At 35.8% G+C, this 19,599-nt stretch overlaps 1 pseudogene; it reads left to right on the top strand.

Annotated features, from left to right (window-relative positions):
• Positions 1–2,932: 2,932 nt before the first annotated feature.
• LOC113691796 (zeatin O-xylosyltransferase-like) lies at positions 2,933–4,374 on the top strand (annotated as a pseudogene).
• Positions 4,375–19,599: the final 15,225 nt, after the last annotated feature.

The following is a 19,599-nucleotide window of genomic DNA, read 5'->3' as shown; positions in this document are numbered from 1 at the left end:
TAAAGCTATAAATTTTCAAGTCTAGAAACATATGGTAAAGTCTGGCAACATATGGTATTGGCTAATTTCATTTTAATGCAGTATTATAAACATGACATGCCAGAGGGGCGTATACAATTATTTATTACTTATTTCATTTAATGCAGTGCCTTGGACCATCACATATAGAGCTAAAACTATAATTTTCAAATCTGCCAAACTAGCTAGATGAAATACTTTCAAGTATGCAAATAAAATCTATACGATTGGTTTTAATCCATTTCATTGCATGCAGTACCATAAGCTTGATATGAAAGAAGGGCTCACGGAATAATTTATTTCAAGCCATTTTATAGGGACCGATTGCAACTGGTGCCAAAACTTATGAAGCTAAAGTTACCAATCTCGCATCAAGCAAAATGACTAGTTAACTCAAATATTAAGAATGCACATCATCAGCACCTGCAGATGAAACGTATGTGAATGGTTTTTCATTTCAATATATACCAAGAACTTATTTGCAACCATGAAATATGGATTAATTGGAATCAATATAAGCCTGTGGAGGTAAAGGCATAAATCTCCAAGTCTAGCAACCTATGGTATTGGCTTATTTCAGTTTAATTTATCACCATAAATATGACATGCCAGTGGTGTGCGCACAATTATTTATTATATTTTCTTTATTTAATGCGGTACCACAAACTACTAAATATGTAGCTAAAGCTATAAGTCCCGAATCTGCCAAACTAGCTAGTTGAAAAATTCTGAAATAGGTAAATAAAACCTATACTATTGGTTTTAATTCATTTTATTGTAGTACCATAAGGTTGACATGAAAGAAGAGCTCGCAAAATAATTTATTCCTAAACATTCTATCCAGACTAATTGAAAGAAATGCAAAACTTATGGAGTTAAAGCTATCAATCGCTTATCTGGGAAATAACTAGTTAGATGAAATATTACGTACGCATATTAGTATATGCAAATGAAACCTTTATTGATGGTTTGTCATTTCAATGTAGCACCATAAACTTATTTGAAATGATAAAATAGGAATTAATTGGAACTTTACATGCCTACGGAGCTAAAGCTATATATCTCCAGGTCTAGCAACTTGTGGTACTGGCTTATTTCATTTTTAATGGAGTACTACAAAAATGACATGAAAGAGGGGGCACACAATTAATATTCATTTATTTCATTTAATGCAGCGCCACCATAAACCATTATGTATGGAGCTAAATCTATAAATATAGCTCGGACCTGCCAAACTAGCTACTTGTAAAATTTCTCAATTACGCAAATAAAACCTAGCTTAATTTAATTCATCTCATTTTAGTACCCTGATCTTGACACGAAAGAAGGGCTTACAGAATAGTTTATTTGCAGCCGTTTTAGAGGAACTGATTGAAATTAACTAGAGCTAAGTTATGGAGGCAAAGTTATAAATCTCCCATCTAACAAAATAGCTGGTTGAAACATCTTGCACGCAAATAATACATTTGCTAATTGAAATATCAAGTATGCAAACTGATCTTGCACTATTGGTTTATAACATTACCAACAACTATTTATCATTTTCCTTTCACTATTTTTAATTTTTTTTGTCTTGATAATTATTAGGCTTGTCAATCATGAGAATTCAAAACTAAACATCTAAAAGGAAGGGGAACAGAGATAAAATTAAAACGCTGTACATAACTTAATTATTTTAAATCAATTGCTACTGAAACTTCATTCCTTGAATGAATATTACGATTTTATATAGCATTCTAGTTTAGTTGATATACTTTTTTTTTTTTTACCTAGTTTTCAGCTATCTTAAAATGTATAACTGAAGGAAATAGAGGAGGTTTTCCCAGTCTGCTTATAGCACTCGCGATTGGAGTGCGCATAATCGAAACCAATTGATCCATAATGGATGGAAGCCCATTCAAGGCAAATTTTAGTAAAGGTGTCTTTGGGGATAGAGTTTATACAATTGCAGGTTGGATTGTATGGTGCATTTAATGATTGGAATGTGTTCAATGTCAAATTAGATGGATGAGATTAATTTAGGGACCCAATTTAGAGGGAGTGCTAAAATTTGTTGTGTTTTTGCATATTATTGGCTTAGTATCTATATTTGTTGTATTAGTGTTTATATCCCTTGTCTTGTTGTCTACATTGTACCATACAATTGCGATTGGTGATTGCAGAGGCTCTTGATCCGTGTCTTTGGTCTAAGGCACAGAGTTGGAAAAAAGCTTCTAAATCTTGGTTTGAAACTTTTGTCTTCGTGCCTAATTATTACATACAATCTACAATGCAAAACTACGTAGTTCCACTTTCCTATCCAAACATTTACCAAACATCCCCTAAATATGCATACAATGTTATGTGCCACATTAGTAGTATTAGTAAGTGAAACTAAGATTAGCTGTTTTTGGGGGGTATTTTTAAAAAATTTTATTGTAGCAGAGTTTTTAGGATATATTTTGGCATATTTTTAGAAAATATTTTGTCATATTTAAGAGTAGTAGAGTTTTTAAAATATATTTTTGAATATTTTTTAAACATTAAAAAAATTTAAAATACTTTTTAAAGTACCTTTTAGAGTACTTTTTAAAAATTTTATAGTATTTGAAAAACACTAAGATCCAAACAGAGGATCCCATATGTGGTTGAATTGCTTTAAAAATTCAAAAATGAATGTTGATATGAATAATTGGATTAACTTTTCAATTTTGCCATCCAAAATTCAAACTTTGCATGCCATTCACAAACCCAAGGGCCGGAGTGGAAAAAGATATCCTACTTCAACTTGGAATCCTACGTCCCTAGCTTTCATCTTTCATCTCTATAAGACCAAAAAAATCCTACCATGACTCCACAAAGACCAAAAGAAATCTTAGCCAGCTGAAAGTCACGAGCTGTCCACAACTACCTGTTCCCAAATCTTTCCGAGGAAATGGCCCTTGTTCAAAGCCAAAACCCAAACCAAGGCCATAATACTAGGAGTATTCAACAAACTCCAGTGACTGTGGTCATGGTTCCGCTTCCAGCACAAGGCCATCTCAATCCACTCCTCCATCTCTCCTGCCTCATTTCCTCCCATAACATACCCGTTTACTACATTGGCCTGGCCACCCATATCCGCCAGGCAAAGGTTCGCGTCCAAGGTTGGGATCCTCTTGTCATTTCTAACATCAATTTTCACGAATTTTCTATCCCTTGTTACGAAACTCCTCCGCCCAATCCAAACGCCCGGACAAAATTCCCCGTTCAACTCGTGCAATTGTTTAATGCATCGATCAAACTTCGCGAGCCAGTTTATGCACTTTTGGAGCAACTTTCAAGAGAAACAAAAAGATTGGTAGTTATTTATGACTCTGCCATGCCATATGTCATCCAGGATGCGCATTTGATTCCAATGTGGAGTCCTACAGCTTTAGTATCTTCTCGGCCTTCTATGGCTACGCATTCATTTGGGAACTAGAAGGGAAACCTAGACTCGCCGAGCCTGAACTACTCGAACTACTCAAAGATCTTCCGTCCAATGAAGGTTGCATGCCTCCAGAGATGATGGAATTTATAAAATTGCAACTGGATTCCAAACCAATTATCTCTGGATACCTGCTGAATACGTGCAGAGAGATAGAGGGTCCCTACCTCGATCTCTTAAAAAAAACCAGTAGAATTGATAATGACAAGCAATGGGCTGTTGGTCCCCTCAATCCAGTTGTAATAATAGTTGGGATGAAAAACTCCAACAAGAGATACTATTGCTTGGAGTGGCTTGACAAGCAAGCCCAGGACACTGTCATTTTTGTCTCTTTTGGTTCAACAACTTCGTTATCAGATGAAGAAGCCAAGGAGATCGCTATTGGATTGGAGAAAAGCCGGCAGAAGTTCATATGGGTACTCAGGGATGCAGATAAAGGAGATATTTTTGAAGGGGAGGTTAGAAGGGCTGAGTTGCCTGAAGGCTTTGAAGAGAGCATTGAAGGGAGAGGTATAGTTGTGAGGGAGTGGGCACCGCAGTTGGAGATTCTTGCACATCCATCAACTGGTGGTTTCATGAGTCATTGCGGCTGGAACTCGTGCATGGAAAGCATTAGCATGGGAGTGCCAGTGGCAGCATGGCCTATGCATTCTGACCAGCCGTGGAACGCTGTCCTGATGGAAAAGCTGCTGAAGATTGGCCTACCAGTAAGGGACTGGTCGCGGCGAGATGAACCTGTGACTTCTGTTACTATTGAAAATGCTGTGAGAAGATTGATGAATTCTGCAGAAGGAGAGGAGATGAGGCAAAGGGCTAAAGAATTGAGCAAAACTATTAAGGGGTCTGTTACGGGAGGTGGTGTTAGTCGCTTGGAGACGGATTCTTTCATTGCTCATATTCGTAGATAGATTGGTAGATTGGTTATCTACCTATCTATCTATCTATTAATATCTATTACTAATAGATGCTCTTGGAATAAAAGAAATATATATAAGAAGAAAAGCTCACATTCATTTGGAAAATCTTGATATGAATATCACGACATAGATATGTAATTTTGTGTTTTTTATCAATTTGAATAAATACCGAAAGAAAAGCAAAAACAAAAGAATCTAACTATTTCTGTCAATTAAATGCCAATTGACAACTACATAGCCAATCTAAGATGATTAAGCTATATAAATCATTTACATTCTTTACTGGCCTCTTGACTAACACTTAGAAAAATGTAAATAATCCAAATTCAACAACGCATCTCACATTATTCAATTCAAATTTTCAAAAAAAAAATTGGCAAGTCCAGCTGCAAAAATATAAGGTACAAAAATTAAATGTTCATGCAAAGTTAGATAATAGCATGGTTCATATATTTTATTCTTAAATAATTAATTCTTTCTAATTATACAATTACATTTCATTTGTCTTAGCAATGAAAAAATAACATTCAAAATGTTGATACAAAATTTTTCAACTGTTACAATTCATTGAGTTTATAAAAAACTTAACCATGGGTTTTATTTTTAAGTAAAAAAAAAAAGGCACATCTAGACTACCGCTAGTCAACAAGCTTTCCAAGGGGTAAAGGAAGGGTGAGTGTGGTGAAAATAATTAGAATAACAAAATCTAACAAGCCAATTTATTTACTCTAATACCCTTCAGAAATTGATTTTATGGTTTTAGTCTTTATTTTGCTAATAATTATGAATTTTATGTACTCGCTCACACTTGACATGTATACATGTATTTTCGATTTAACTTTATCTTTTCTACAATATTAAAAATAATATTATGATTTAATTATAAAATATTGCGAATATATAACAACTTTGGCGAAATATAACCGTCCTAAGAATTGTTTATCAAAGTTGAATCCATAATTTACCAAAAGCCACAAAATAAATTCCAAAAATCAAAGTAAATTCAAAATTAATAGATCATAGAGTTCATAATTAGATAGTCTTTGTAGCAATAATTAGTTAAAAATTAAAACTATAAACATTCTGTTATCAGGTAAACAATCAAATTTCACCAAAAAAATTAAAAATTTATATCTAAGAGATACTATATTTGGATTAATATAACCACGTGAACTATTACTAGTGTACTTATGTTTATGAATCAGGAGCACAATTAACAAACAAGGAACGTACGATATGAAATTAAAACCAATTGCAATAAATTCTCAATAATACTGCTGCTTGATGAGTCCTTTAATTTTATTGCGATCAACTAATTAAACACATACCTCTGCTCATGAGATTTACTTAATTATTTTCATTTATACCAAAGGCTTTTGCTATGGATCTGGTGCAACAAATTCATTTCCTTACAACCTCTAGGTGGCAGGATCTGGTGCAACAAAGTTTTTTTAATAGGAAAAAGGCATTGAAAATTTTATTTGAATTACATATCCTATATTTTTTTTTTTGACAAACGATACCAATTTTATATATATTAACACTTGAAATTACAAGAGTTAATTACAAAACGGGGTAACTACCCCCATATCTTTCCTAGCTAGTTCAGATAACCAAGATGGGAATAATCCCTCCCATTCAATTATCCTAACTGACTTAACTGCAAATTGAGCCAAAGCATGGCTACAAGTATTAGCAGTCCTGGGAATAAACAAAAACACACAACAGTCAAAGTTCTTCTTCAAATCTTCAATGTCATCCAGGATCGTTTGCAACATACAATCCAGTCTATTGCTTGAGTTGATTAGGCTTACCACACATTTGCAATCAGATTGGACCTCTATTGTAGTCCATCCTGCATTTTTGGCCATTTCCAACGCACTCCTTATTGCCATTGCTTCCTCGATTGCTGGTACTCCTCTCCTCCGGGTCACGATGCCTTTAGCTTTCACTATCTTTCCACGCCAATTCCGCGCAATGATCCCCAGGCCTGTCCGGACCATCTTAGCTGAGAGTGCCGCATCCGTGTTTATCCTTATCACCCCTTCTTTAGGTGGTTCCCATATCTGTTGTGATTGCCCATTGTCCACGGCTGGTGTAGCTGGTCTTCCATTGGTTTCATTGCAAGCTTCATACTCAAGCCATTCACTGTGAGCTTTGTCGACAATCAGTTTTGCATTCCCCCTCTCAGCTTGGAAGGTCATTTTGTTTCTAGCCTTCCACACTTGCCATAAAATGCTAACCGTAAGCTGGATTCTGTCCAGGCCATGCGCCTCCTTTGCTGAATGCATCACAGCAACCCACCAGTTCCAAAAGTTGCCTTGTAGTTCAGCAATCCCATCCCATTTCACTGGAGCAAGCTTCCATACCACTTTGGCAGTTGGGCAAAAGAATAACATATGTTCAATGGTTTCAGCATTGTCACCACAGCAGGAACATATGTTACTTCCCTTTCCTATCCTCTTAAAAAGTGTTTCATTTGCAGGCAAGGCATTCTGTAGGCATCTCCATAGGAAGTGTTTTAGTTTCAGCTTGATATTCAAACTCCATAGTTTTTTCCACACCGTATGTTTCCTAATTTCCCAACTCGTCTCAGGTTCATGTGCCGTTTTGCTCCTCATATTGGCAACTGTCCCTTTTGCGACAGCATAGCCAGTCTTTACTGTGTAGCTTCCAGATTGGCTATACTGCCAATAAAACATGTCTTTCCTGCCAAAAATACTAAGAGGGATGCTGGAGATGAGAGTGATGTCTTCACTCCTGAACCACATCTGCAGGAGTCATGGATATAAATTATTGCATGGTTTCATGAAAGCTTTGAATTTAAAAAGAGAATCACGCAAATGATCTTCAAAACATCATCCAACTTTAGTTCCTGTCTCACATTCTTGAACAATTGTGCCACTAGGGAAGGATTAACGACACTCGGAAACAAGAAAAGCTAGACTTTTTTCATTTGAAAGGAAAAAAATAAAGGTGGAAGCATTCAAATCAGTGGTGGGGCCGGATATAGTTGAGGGAGTGACCTTTAGTAAAGTTACAAAATAGGCTTAAAATTTTGAAAAGTTTTGATTGAAACTAGTCCAAAAAATATGGAGCTAAAGTTATATATAAATTAAATCTCCTACTGACAAAATAGCTTGTTGAAATTAAATATCAAGTACTCAAATAAAAACTACCCACTTGGTCTAATTCATTTGAATGTAGTATCATAATTATTTATTAAAAATCATTATGCAAAGATTTATAGAACCAATGCCAAACTTAAGGAGCTAAAACTGTATCTCTCCCATCCAGGAAATTAACTAGTTAGTTGAAATATTAAATATGCATATCAGCATATGCAAATGAAACCTATGTTAATTTCTAATTTAAAAATAAAAACCCATGTTAATGGCTATTTATTTCATTGTTTTACCTAGGAGTGGGAACGAGTCGGGTACCGACCTTGTTCACCATTTTGTGGATCCAACCCACATCTTGTGGGTCAAGCTTTCTTTTACCCTTATCCGCCCCGCATATCAACGAGTATCCGATTATCGGGTAACCGTTGAAATAGGGTCGGATCAACGGGGACCGTCCCATCCCGCTTATCATTTAATATTTTTTAAAAAAATGATTTATACTAATTTATTTTATATTCTGCATATTCATCTAAGATTTAATAAAGGATTTTTCTCAAAAAAAGTCTCCCACCAAGAAACAAACAAGCGAAGAGAATACAAGAAAAAGAAAAAATTTAAAAGAATTCAAAATCAATAAAAATTTGAAATAAGGGGCACCTTTTTTCAAGTATATATTCCACATTAATTAAACTCTTTTCTAAAAAACATAAGTTCATAACCTCTACAACTGAATCTTATAAACAAACTATAGTCTCCCATATTTTTAATGTAATTCGTTCAATGAAATTGCTTATTTAGCTCTAAAAATAATATTTTATAGTATGTGTATAAAAATAAATAAATATATATGTGTGTGTGCGGGTGTGTGGGGTACCTACGAGTTTTCAATTATATGACCCTAACCCATCCCATATCTAATTGGGTACCCGACCCTCTTTTGACTCGATCAAATAATACGGATCGGATATCCTAATTTTCGAATCGGATCGGATATATCGAATTTTCGGATTTGCGGTATTTTTGCCCACCCCTAGTTTTACCATGAACTTATTTGAAATGATAAAGTAGGGATTAATTGGTGAATTAGTGCATGCCTGTGGGGCTAAAGCTATAAAACTATGGTACTGGCTTATTTCGTTTTAATGCAGTACATATACATGGCATGCAAAAGGAGCGCACACAATTATTTATTGTATGGTTTATATTTAATCACTACCCTAAACCATTACATGTGGAGCCAAAGCTATAAATCTCCGGTTAGCCAAACCAGATAGTTGGAATATTCTCAAGCACGCAATTAAAAGCTATACTATAGATTTTAATTCTTTTCATTGCAGTACAACGAACTTGACATGAAAAAGGGGCTCACACAATTGTTAATTTCAAACCATGATGTAGGGATTAGTTGAACTATTGCCAAACTTATGGAGCTAAAGATATACATTTTTCCACCTATCAGACTAGCTAATTGACATATTAATATGTATGTGATAAGTGTATTTTTTACATGTTTTTAGTGTGTTTTATCAGTTAGTTTTGGTGTGTTTTAGTCACTTTTATATCTAATTAACTAAGATTCTAGTGAAAATATATATTTTGTAGTTAAAGTGGTAAAAATTGCATTTCTATGGATTTTAATAGTGAAAACTTCATGTTTTTGTGGGTTCAATGATTCAATCATCAAATGACATGAATTGAGAAGAGAATTGGATGATTGATGATGGTTTAAAGAAATAAAAAGAGAATATGAAGTGCAAGAGATGAAATGCAATTAAGTTCTAAAGAAACACAAGTTTTACAGCTTTAACATCTTGTGGTATTTGGCAATATCTTGATCTAAAATGATTGGATTAAGGTGATTTTTATACCAATTTGAAGTTAAGAGATAGATCTACATTTGGTATGAAGACATCGAAGTCCAGTTCAGTTGTTTTCATTGTCAAAATGTCGAAATACAAAAGTGAAACTCTGTTGTCGAAAGTTGAAACAGAGCTCTGACCATTCGAAAGTGTTTTGGTCATATCTCGATTCACAGAGCTCTAAATTGGATGATTCTTGAGGCATTGGAAAGTAACTCAAAGGATTACAGCTTTCATGTTTTGCACAAGAGCTAATTCAGCCTCCATCATCAAAAAAATATCAGTTAAAATGGTGCCGAAGTGAAAACGCGACCTCCAATAGCCGCGTATGCTTGAGGTCGCGTATTCTCTTCTATTTTCTGCAACTTGCTCATCAACTTGCCTGCTTTCACACAACTTTTCTAACTCAATTCCAGCTAACAATTTCGCATGTGTCTTATCAAGAAATGTGTGGAAAGTTGGAGAAACAACTCATGGGAGTTTCAAGAGTAAAAAATGACAACTAGAAACAACTCATTTGGTTCTTGAATCCTCTATAAATTGCCTTGGAGGAACATTTTGAAAAACTTTGGAAGGCTAGAGAAACTCCACAAAAATGTAGTATTCATTAGAATTTTCTTAGTTCATTTGTTAGGATAGTATAGAGTAGTTAGTATAGTTTACCCTTCTTATATTTGTAGTTAGATTTGGATGAAATTGGAGGAGCAAAGATGGAGAGTTGAAACTCATGTGACAAGGGTGACTTCTCTCCTATCACTTTCACTTTTATATTTGAATTTATGTTTAACTATAATACAAGTTTGGATTCGTTTTTCTTTATGTTCAGTTAAAGTTTATGTTTAGAATATGGATGAACTTGCTATATCTTGTTAGTAAAGTTTACTTGGTTATTTGATGATATTATTTTGAGCAAGTTATTTACCACTTTTGCTTTTCTAATCATGATTAACCGGTCATTAATTGTGATAATCTTAAGGTGTTAAGTGTGCAATGAGAATTGAAATTTAACACTAGTTCAGGAAGTGATAAACTCAGGGAGTTCACTCACGAGAGTAGAGGAGCATCTTTGTGACTTTAGTGACTTGTTTCATGTAATTTTATAGAAGAAATGAGTTTGTAATTAATTCATGATCACGAGAGTAGGTATGGCTTAGTTACAAGTATAGTTGATTAACTATGAGAGTAGGTTTCACATACATAAGGAAATAACCCCATAACTAGCCAAGATAATAGCATTCACTTAATCGATAATTTCATTTGCAAGAGTTATAAGGAATTCCATACCTCTAAGAGTTTTATAGGGTTATTTTTATTACTTTTATAGTGTAGAGTTAATTTCTTGCACTATGATAGTCTAATTAATAAAGGAATTCGAAAATCACCGGTAATTGAAAATCTTTCCTGTGGGTTCAACCCTTAATATCCTATACTTACTCACAACTTGTATATTTGCAGAAAAATCGCGTGTGGGATATTTAGAATTTATAAATATAAAACTTGACTGTGTATGGAACTAATTGTTGTATGAATATGCCGCGCATGTCAGTATGCAAATAGAGCATTTGCTGGTCGAAATATCAAGAATGCATTAATAAAATTTGCGCTATCGTCTTACTACATGACCAATGGCCGTTTACAAACTGTTTTCTTACCGTAATTACTCTTTTTTTTTTTTTTTGACAACTTGTAGTCTTGTCGATCAAGAGCTCTAATCATTATGATAATTCAAAAGCGAAATATCTAACAAGGAAGAAAATTTTCAAAATAAAAAGCAAAACGTCTACCTCAAATAACAAATTTAACTTGATTGCTAGCGGAACTTCATTCCTTAAATGAAAATTACAAACTAAGTAGCACGTTATTTTAGTTGATAGTTTTACTTTCTACGAAGTTTGCTGCAATATTAAAATGTAGAAGCAAATATAGAATATAGACTACACTTCTTCTTCTTCTTCTTCTCCTTTTTCTCATGGTTCTACACATACTTTGTTCTTTGCTTCAAATTCATATTTTCCATTATACCAATGGAAGAAGCATTGCACAAACTTAAGTTGCATCCTAGTTTAGTTGATAATTTTACTTCGTACCGAGTTTTCAGCAAAGTTGAAGTGTAGAACCATTGAAAAAAAAAAAAGTGTGAACCAAAAAAAGTACAGGGAATTTTTCGAGTCCAACATATTTGCTGCCTAATTAAGAGAATCACATTCTACTACTGTATATAGCCATTGCTTATGTGTCATATGAGCATGTGATTCAAACTTTATTTGTCAACTAATAGCATGACTTTTCGTTTTTCTTGCTGCGTTAGTAAACATTAGACTCCATCATACGTAAGTAAAATGAGCAAATTGCTTTCTTGTTGAATTCCCTTGACATGACAAGGTTGAAGCTCTTTTCCTGTGAACGATGAAAACCTTTACTATAATTTATTCAGTAGTGGACTTCTTATTTGCGTTAGAAGTGATGTTTTGGGTCAACTCCTGTATAAAAATTGTGCAGTACATCAATGGGCCAATGGCTATTGCCATAAATATTGCGGTTCATGTTCAATGAGGATGGAGGACAACAGGGAATCCCTTGGCGGGCAGAGGAATAGGGAGGACCACGGTTTTCTCATGAGGAAGGAGCTTTTCCCATCTGAACTTCCCTATCACGTTGTACACGAAAACAAGTATAACCACTCTAGCAAAGTCTTTACCCGGGCATATCCGAGATCCTCCGCCAAAAGGAACGAATGTGTGAGGCATAGGTCCTGATCCTTCAAATCTTGATGGATCAAACTTTTCAGGATCAGAGAAATACTGTGGATTCTTTTTTTTTTTTTTTTCTCGAAACGATAATTGGTTGTATTACTTGACAAAAGATTTACAAGTACGAGCAAAGGCTCGAATGAACTTTACAAGCGGCTTTACTTGCCACTAAGGAAACCAATGTTCCTCATCTAGAATAATGCCCAAGGCATATTTACTAAGCTTAGTGCTTAGTTGATTGTTATCATTATGAACTAGGCAAAAGGAGCACTTATGAAACAAATCTCTGAGTTGTAAAATATTGTCCACAACAGTAGCCAATCTGATATCGCTTACACCTGCTGTTCGAACCTGATTGAGGAGCTGTCGGTTTGGCACTTGAAATTGCACATCCCTGAATTGCAAAGTCGCAGCTTTACACGTTGCTAGCTTCAGTGCAGTTGCTTCGTCTAGCAGTCCTGAACCTGAACTGCTTTCTCGTAGTGTCCACCCTCTTTTTGCACCTTGATTTCCTTCCTGCAAAGTAATCCCAATACCGAAGCAAGACTTTGTCATATCTCTAGTTATTCCTATCCTCAATATCAAGCACCCATGTTCAGGATTTCGCTGCTGATTCTGTTGATGTAGACTTCTGTTTCATCTATGCTCATACTAGTTCCATTCCTATCTATCTCCCCAAGTTCTAACCATTCCTGGTGCGCCTTCTGGATTGTCTTCCATGGATGACTTTGCTTACCATTGAACTCCTCCTCATTTCTGTCTTTCCATATCTGCCAGAGAATATGGACTGATAGAGCAATATGTTGCCATCCTTCAGTTCTGGTTCTTGCATCTAAATTTTCGATCCACCATCTTCTGAAACAGCCTTGGTGTTCCATCATACCTTCCCATTGAATGGGGGCCAGCTTCCATGTCTGTTTAACTTTGCTGCAATTCAAAAGGGTATGTTCAATAGTTTCCCTGTCTTCTCCACACCTGTTGCATATGGGATCACCTACTTTAATTCTACGAAATATGATGTCTCGCACAGGCAATGCATTGTTGAGGCATTTCCATAAGAAAACCTTCTGTTTCTGCTTCACCTTCAGTTTCCATAAGTCCTTCCATAACCTTTGGGATTGATTTTCCAGACTTGTAGAACCCTCCATTTGATTCCTTTGCTGCCAGATATCTTTGTTCATAACCAGTAGCTTGTACCCTGAGCTGACTGAATAATGGCCACCAGCCCCTTTTATCCAAAAGTTTGCATCCTCCTTTCCTGCTAAACTAACAGGGATTGTCAAGATAGTTTCTGCATCTTTTTTATTAAAGTGTTTGAAGACAAGATTTCTGTTCCAGCTTTTCTGGCAAATTAGCTCATGTACTTGCTGAAGTGCATTATCAGAAATTCTCGGGGTTGTCACTCTTCCATCAAGTGTATCCGGAATCCACCTATCTTCCCAGATATTAGTTTTCCTCCCATTTCCTATCTTGCGTCTGGTTCCTTGTTCCACCAACTCCCGGGCCCCCATAAGACTCCTCCAAATCCAAGAAGCATTGTTGGGAACTTTGCACTTGAATATAGATGATCGTGGAAAATATTTTGCCTTCATGACTTGACTAACCAGCAAATTAGGTTGTGTTAGCATTCTCCACACCTGCTTGCCAAGGAGAGCTGTGTTGTAAGCCATCAGATCTTTGAAGCCTAAACCTCCCATGTGCTTGTTTCGAGTAAGCTTTTTCCATGCACACCAATGTATTTTATTCTTTCCATTTGCCTCCCCCCACCAGTAATTTGCCATTAAGGAACTAATTTCCTTACACAATTTGGATGGCAGCTGGAAACAGGACATGGTGTACGTTGGCATAGCTAAAGCCACAGATTTAAGCATTGTTTCCTTACCAGCTGCACTTAATAACCTGTTTTTCCACTTTAGCATTCGCTGGTGTATGGAAGTCTTAATAGATCCAAAAAGCTGTTGTTTTGATCCTGAAACTACCATTGGTAGTCCAAGATACTTGCCCTGACTAACTCTTTGCATATTCCCCATGGTTTGACAGATCTCGTCCATCAATTGTGGCCTGACATTCTTACTGAAGAGTATGGAAGACTTTTCCAAATTTATCTCCTGACCTGACCCCTGCCATACACTTTCAGCACCCTCCTTAACTCATTTGCCTGCTCCAGATTAGCTTTGCAAAAGATGACAGAGTCATCCGCAAAGAGAAGGTGTGTTATACGAGGTCCCTGTCTACTAATTTTCATCCCTGCGAGCTTCTTAGAATCTGCCGCCTTCCTGATAAGGTTGGATAGTCCCTCAGAGCACAGAAGGAATAGGTAAGGGGATAGAGGGTCCCCTTGTCTAATTCCTCTTTTTGGAATTACAAACTCTTTAACCTCCCCGTTTATATTAAACGAGTACGACACAGACTTCACACACTCCATAACCCAGGTCCTCCATCTGCAGTCGAAGCCCATTTTTTCCATTATTGCCTCCAGGAAACTCCATTCAACTCGGTCGTACTCCTTGGACATGTCAAGCTTCACTGCCATAAACCCATCCTTACCTTGTTTCTTGTTTTTTAAAAAATGCATGTACTCATGAGAGACCATAATATTATCAAGAATCTGCCTACCAGGAATGAAGGCATATTGATTTTTACAAATGCAACAATGTAAGACACTTTTGAGCCTGTTTGCTAAGATTTTAGCTATCACCTTATATAAGGTAGTGCAAAGACTTATGGGTCTGAATTGCTTTAGAGATGTAGGAATCTGCACTTTGGGAATTAGAGTGATGATAGTATGATTAACACTCTTTAGGAGGTGGCCAGTATGAAAAAACGTCTGAATAGCCTTTATCACTTGTTGTTTGATGATTGTCCAGAATTTTTGGAAAAAAAGTGGTGACATACCATCAATCCCAGGGGCTTTTTCTGGATTCATAGAGAAAATAACAGATTTGATTTCTTCTTCCAACACTGGTTTTAACAGGTTTCTATTCAATTCATCAGTGATGGTATGGGGAATACCATGCAAAACCTCATTTAAGTCCCCTCCCTCATTACTGTCCAGCAAACTCCTATAGTAACCTGCTATTTCAGAACTCAACTCCTCCTCACTCTCTGTCCACGTCCCATCCTCTCTCTGGAGTTTATGCAAGCTGTTTCTCCTTCTCCTTCCCTGTACAGATGCATGAAAAAACTTTGTATTTTTGTCTCCTTCCTTGAGCCATTGTATCCTTGATTTCTGTTGCCAGTGCTTCTCTTCTTCCTTGTAGGCCTTACTTAACTCTTTCTTAAGGGCAGCCATACTAATGTTTCTAGAGTTCCCTCTAACTTCTTTCAAGTCGCAAAGCTGCTTTTTAATGAGCTCAATCTTGTCCCTAGAGTTAGCTTGGAAGTTGTTCTTCCATTTTAGGAGAGCTACACGGCAGTTCTTAATCTTTGTAGCCACTTGATACATCCTTGATCCCTCCACCTTCTGTTCCCAAGCAATCCTGATTACCTCCCCAATGTCCTCTCGTTTTAACCATCTTTTATCGAAAAAGAACCTGTGTTTCCTTCTGCTCGAGCTCATCATTGTGTCGAACATCAGGATGCTATGATCCGAGGCATAAGAATCAATATGCCTGCAATTGACCTTATCAAACACCTGAAACCAGGGGTAGGTGCAAAGACCTCTATCCAACCTTTGTTTGACTTCTCCCTCTTCCTCCCAATTGTTGCACCAAGTCCACGGATGACCAATAAATCCAATATCCAGCAAATAATTTCCATTAATAAAATCTCTGAAGTCATGAAAGGATTTCTCCTCTCTACGAATCCCTCCCCACTTTTCGTCATTGGAGGCTAAATCATTAAAATCCCCGGCTATCATCCATCTCTCTCCCCACAATCTTTTCCGATTAGCTAAGACTTTCCATTGTTCTTTTCTAATCTTATAATCACAGCTCGCGTAAATTCCTATAAACCACCAATCAGTATTAGCTTCCATATCCTCCACGTGAGCTTCAATGGTAAAGGAAGTCATAAGGACCTCAAGAATTTTCACCTCATCTTTCCAGAAAAGAGCCATACCTCCTGCCTTATGCATAGCCTCAACCACCACCATCTCTTCAAATCTTAAAATGTTTTTCACTTTTTCTAAATATCTAGTCCTATTTTTGGTCTCACTTAAAAACACTAAACTAGGAGAGAAGAGGTTATTAACCTCTCTCAACTGGGGAATTGTCAAGGGGCTCCCCACTCCTTGGCAATTCCACACCTGGACCCTCATTTACCCCCTGGGGTCCTTATAGGGAAGGACCCTTCACCCTCTGCCCCTAAGGGAAGGGTCCTTACTGTGGATTCCTGTGTGTTGAATTGGGAGTCCAATATATCTGGATGAAAATAAGATTTTTTTTTAAAAAAAAAAAATAAAAGAAATCCCGCTTGGTTTTACTAAACATGCATCAATCCAACACATCAATCCAACCAGTGGTGGAGTCAAGACCCCAAGATAAAGTGATCAATCCATGACGGTACACGAAATAAAGTTAAGGCTAAAAGACCAACCAAATTATTCAATACTCAAATTTAGTTGAGTTCAATAAGAGTTCGTTCAAGTTTAGTTCATGAAGTAATCAAGCCAAATTTAAATAGTATTTTGTGTTCAATAAATTTTAAACTCGACTCAAACTTGGCTTGATTGGCATAAAATTGAAATGTATAGGCAAATATTCAATCTATATGAGCACACCTCAATAAATACTTGCTTGACCTCAGCTTGACAAATAAAACAAATCAAACTTGAATACAAATTCATACTTGTTAAAATAATCAAACAAACTTGAACATTAAGGTATTTAACATGATTAGCTTCATTTATGAAGTAATAGTATAGCTAAAATAAATTAATATTTATGTTAGAATTATGTTTTTCAAAATTTAATATGCTTTGAAGTTCACATTATGCTTAAATTTAAAAGTGACAATTATTTTCTCCATTTGAATGTGGAAAACTTTCAAAGAAATTATTCTTGAAATAACTTCTGTAATTGACTTTAAGTAGCTCCAAAATCCTTATATCCTTTGATGGTAACAAGGATTTTTAATTATTTGGGGGTTAATTTAACTCAAAAACAGAGAAAGAGATTATTCTTGAAATAACTTCCATAATTAACTTTAAGTGAATCCAAAATTTTTATGAATTTTTAAATTATTTGGGGGTCAATATAGATAGAAAAGAGAATTTATTAAAATTTAGTATGGACAAATAAGATGCAACTTTAAAATTTTCTAAATTTCTTAAGTTAAAAAAAAACTAATTTTTCTAAAGTTAAGTAGGGGCAATTGCCACCTCTTGCTTACATGTGGCTCTATCACTGAATCCAACCATGTTAAATGGACCATCTCTATTTCTAAAAGTTCTGTTACTTATCAATTTTTTTATTCAAAAAAATCCTAGAAGTAGTATGTTTAATAGTGATAGTGTATATAGATCTTTTCAAATTTTACCTTGCAAAATTCAAAAGTTGAATGCTAAGATTAGAAAAAGGGTGATGATCATGCTTGATTTTTTAAGATGACAAGTATTTTGGGACATGCAAAAATAAAAAAATAAAAAAACATAATACTTTTAATAGAACAAATGGAGAGAGTTTGATAGAAGATGGCATTGAGAGTCACAAAATATAAGTAGAGAGTAAGGACCAGGTTGAATAATTAATGCAGTATTACATGGCTTCCAGTTCTTTTTACACGTTCTAGTGCTTCATCTTTGCCTTAATCATTGATCAACATTTCTAAAACATGCAAAATTAGGTCCCATACCTTCCATACTTTGGGAATGAAGAAAGTAGAATATGTGAAGTCCGTTAAGACCTCCCGGAAGTTCCCTTGAACAGGAGGGACGAGTCTTAGTACTTCGCTGACCACATTCCAGGCATACCTCATCTTCTGTAAGTCTTTCCAATTCAGTGGCTCCCCGGGGATTTTCTCTTGCGCAATGCTTCTTTGTTCTTGGTAAATTGAAACAATAATTTGATGAGTCCAATTCATTTTTGCAATTGTAACAAATACTCTCTCTGATAAAGAAAATGTAAATGAAAAAAAGAAAACACTTGTACCTTTGAGGACTTCATCATAGATATCAGGAAATTCAGCAAGATATTTCATTGTAAAAGTGATGGATGCAGTGGTGGAATCCTGGCTGGCAAGAAGTGCAGCAAGCAAGTGATCAGCAATTTCTGGTTCACTCATGAATTTTCCATTCTCATCTGGCTTGGTTAAGAATAGTGATAAAAGATCCTCGTCATGTACTAGTTGTTTATCCATCACCTCACCCTTCCTTTGCTTTATAATTCCTAACAGCTTCTGTCTTACTGAATTCGCAGCTTTAATACCACGATTATATGAGCTTCCCGGTAGATTTATAGGAAGGGTAAAAATTCCAGCAGCCATGACTTCAAATGGCTTGGCACAATCTTCGAGTTGGTGTGGATCATTAATGCTCAAAAACAGTCGACATGCTGCAGTGAAATCGAATTGCCTCACAAGTGATAAAACATTAACTTCTTTCTGAAAATTCCATTGAGTTTCTAAGTGGCTTTTTGCAATGGAGTCGACAATCGCAACATATTTGTGAAGATTATCAGGTTTTAGAAGCGTTAAAGCCACAGCACGAAGTTTTGTTGAGGAATTGGAAGATGGGAAGATTTTCTTGGCGCTACTAGGCCAAGAAAGGGCTACAAGCTTGTTCTCATTTGAGAACACAAATTTGTTTGCTGCAGGTCCACAAAAAACAGCAATCTGTTCGCAAAGTAATGAGGTTTTGAACACTTCTTGTGAGTATTTGCTCATTCTGTCCTTGAAAAATTTCTCCGGTGTTCCATTTCTCCCCATGGCAGCAAACTCAAGGGTTTCCCCAACAATCGGCCAACCTGTTTTCCCCGGAGGGAGTTGTAGTTTGGAGATTGGTTCTTTAAGTTTGAATGATAATGGAAATGAATATAGGAAAAAACAGAAGAAAACCATAAGGAGGAAGAACAAAAACAGAAGAAAAAGCTCCATGCAAACGTTTTAATTCTTGCAGGAAGAGATTTGATCTTCTAAAATGAGATTTGATGACAAAACGTGGAAAATATTCGTACGAAAATCTAGTAATATGGATTATATATATCAATTGGCTGGCCATAGATTCCAAAATCTAGGATAGGGAAGGGTGTGAATCAGTATTGCTAGACCCGGTTTGACCATGAACTGGCATTCTTCCCGAACTGTTTAGTAGCACAAAATCGTTTTTGTCAAAAATCAGTTAAAACCATCAAAAATCGATCAAACCAGTGACTCGGCTCGATTGCTTAACCCAGTTCTCAAACTTTTCTTTCTTGTTTTTCTCAAACATAATTTGAGTTTTCTAAATTATAAAACTTTCATTTATTAATAGTAATTAAAAAAAAGCCACCATTTAGTATGAACACCAAAATTACTCACACCCCTAAACGATCTCTAAACCAAGAA

Source organism: Coffea arabica, chromosome 6c (assembly GCF_036785885.1).
Source record: "Coffea arabica cultivar ET-39 chromosome 6c, Coffea Arabica ET-39 HiFi, whole genome shotgun sequence".
NCBI classification, from domain to species: domain Eukaryota; kingdom Viridiplantae; phylum Streptophyta; class Magnoliopsida; order Gentianales; family Rubiaceae; genus Coffea; species Coffea arabica.
This window is presented reverse-complemented; position numbering and strand designations above follow the sequence as displayed.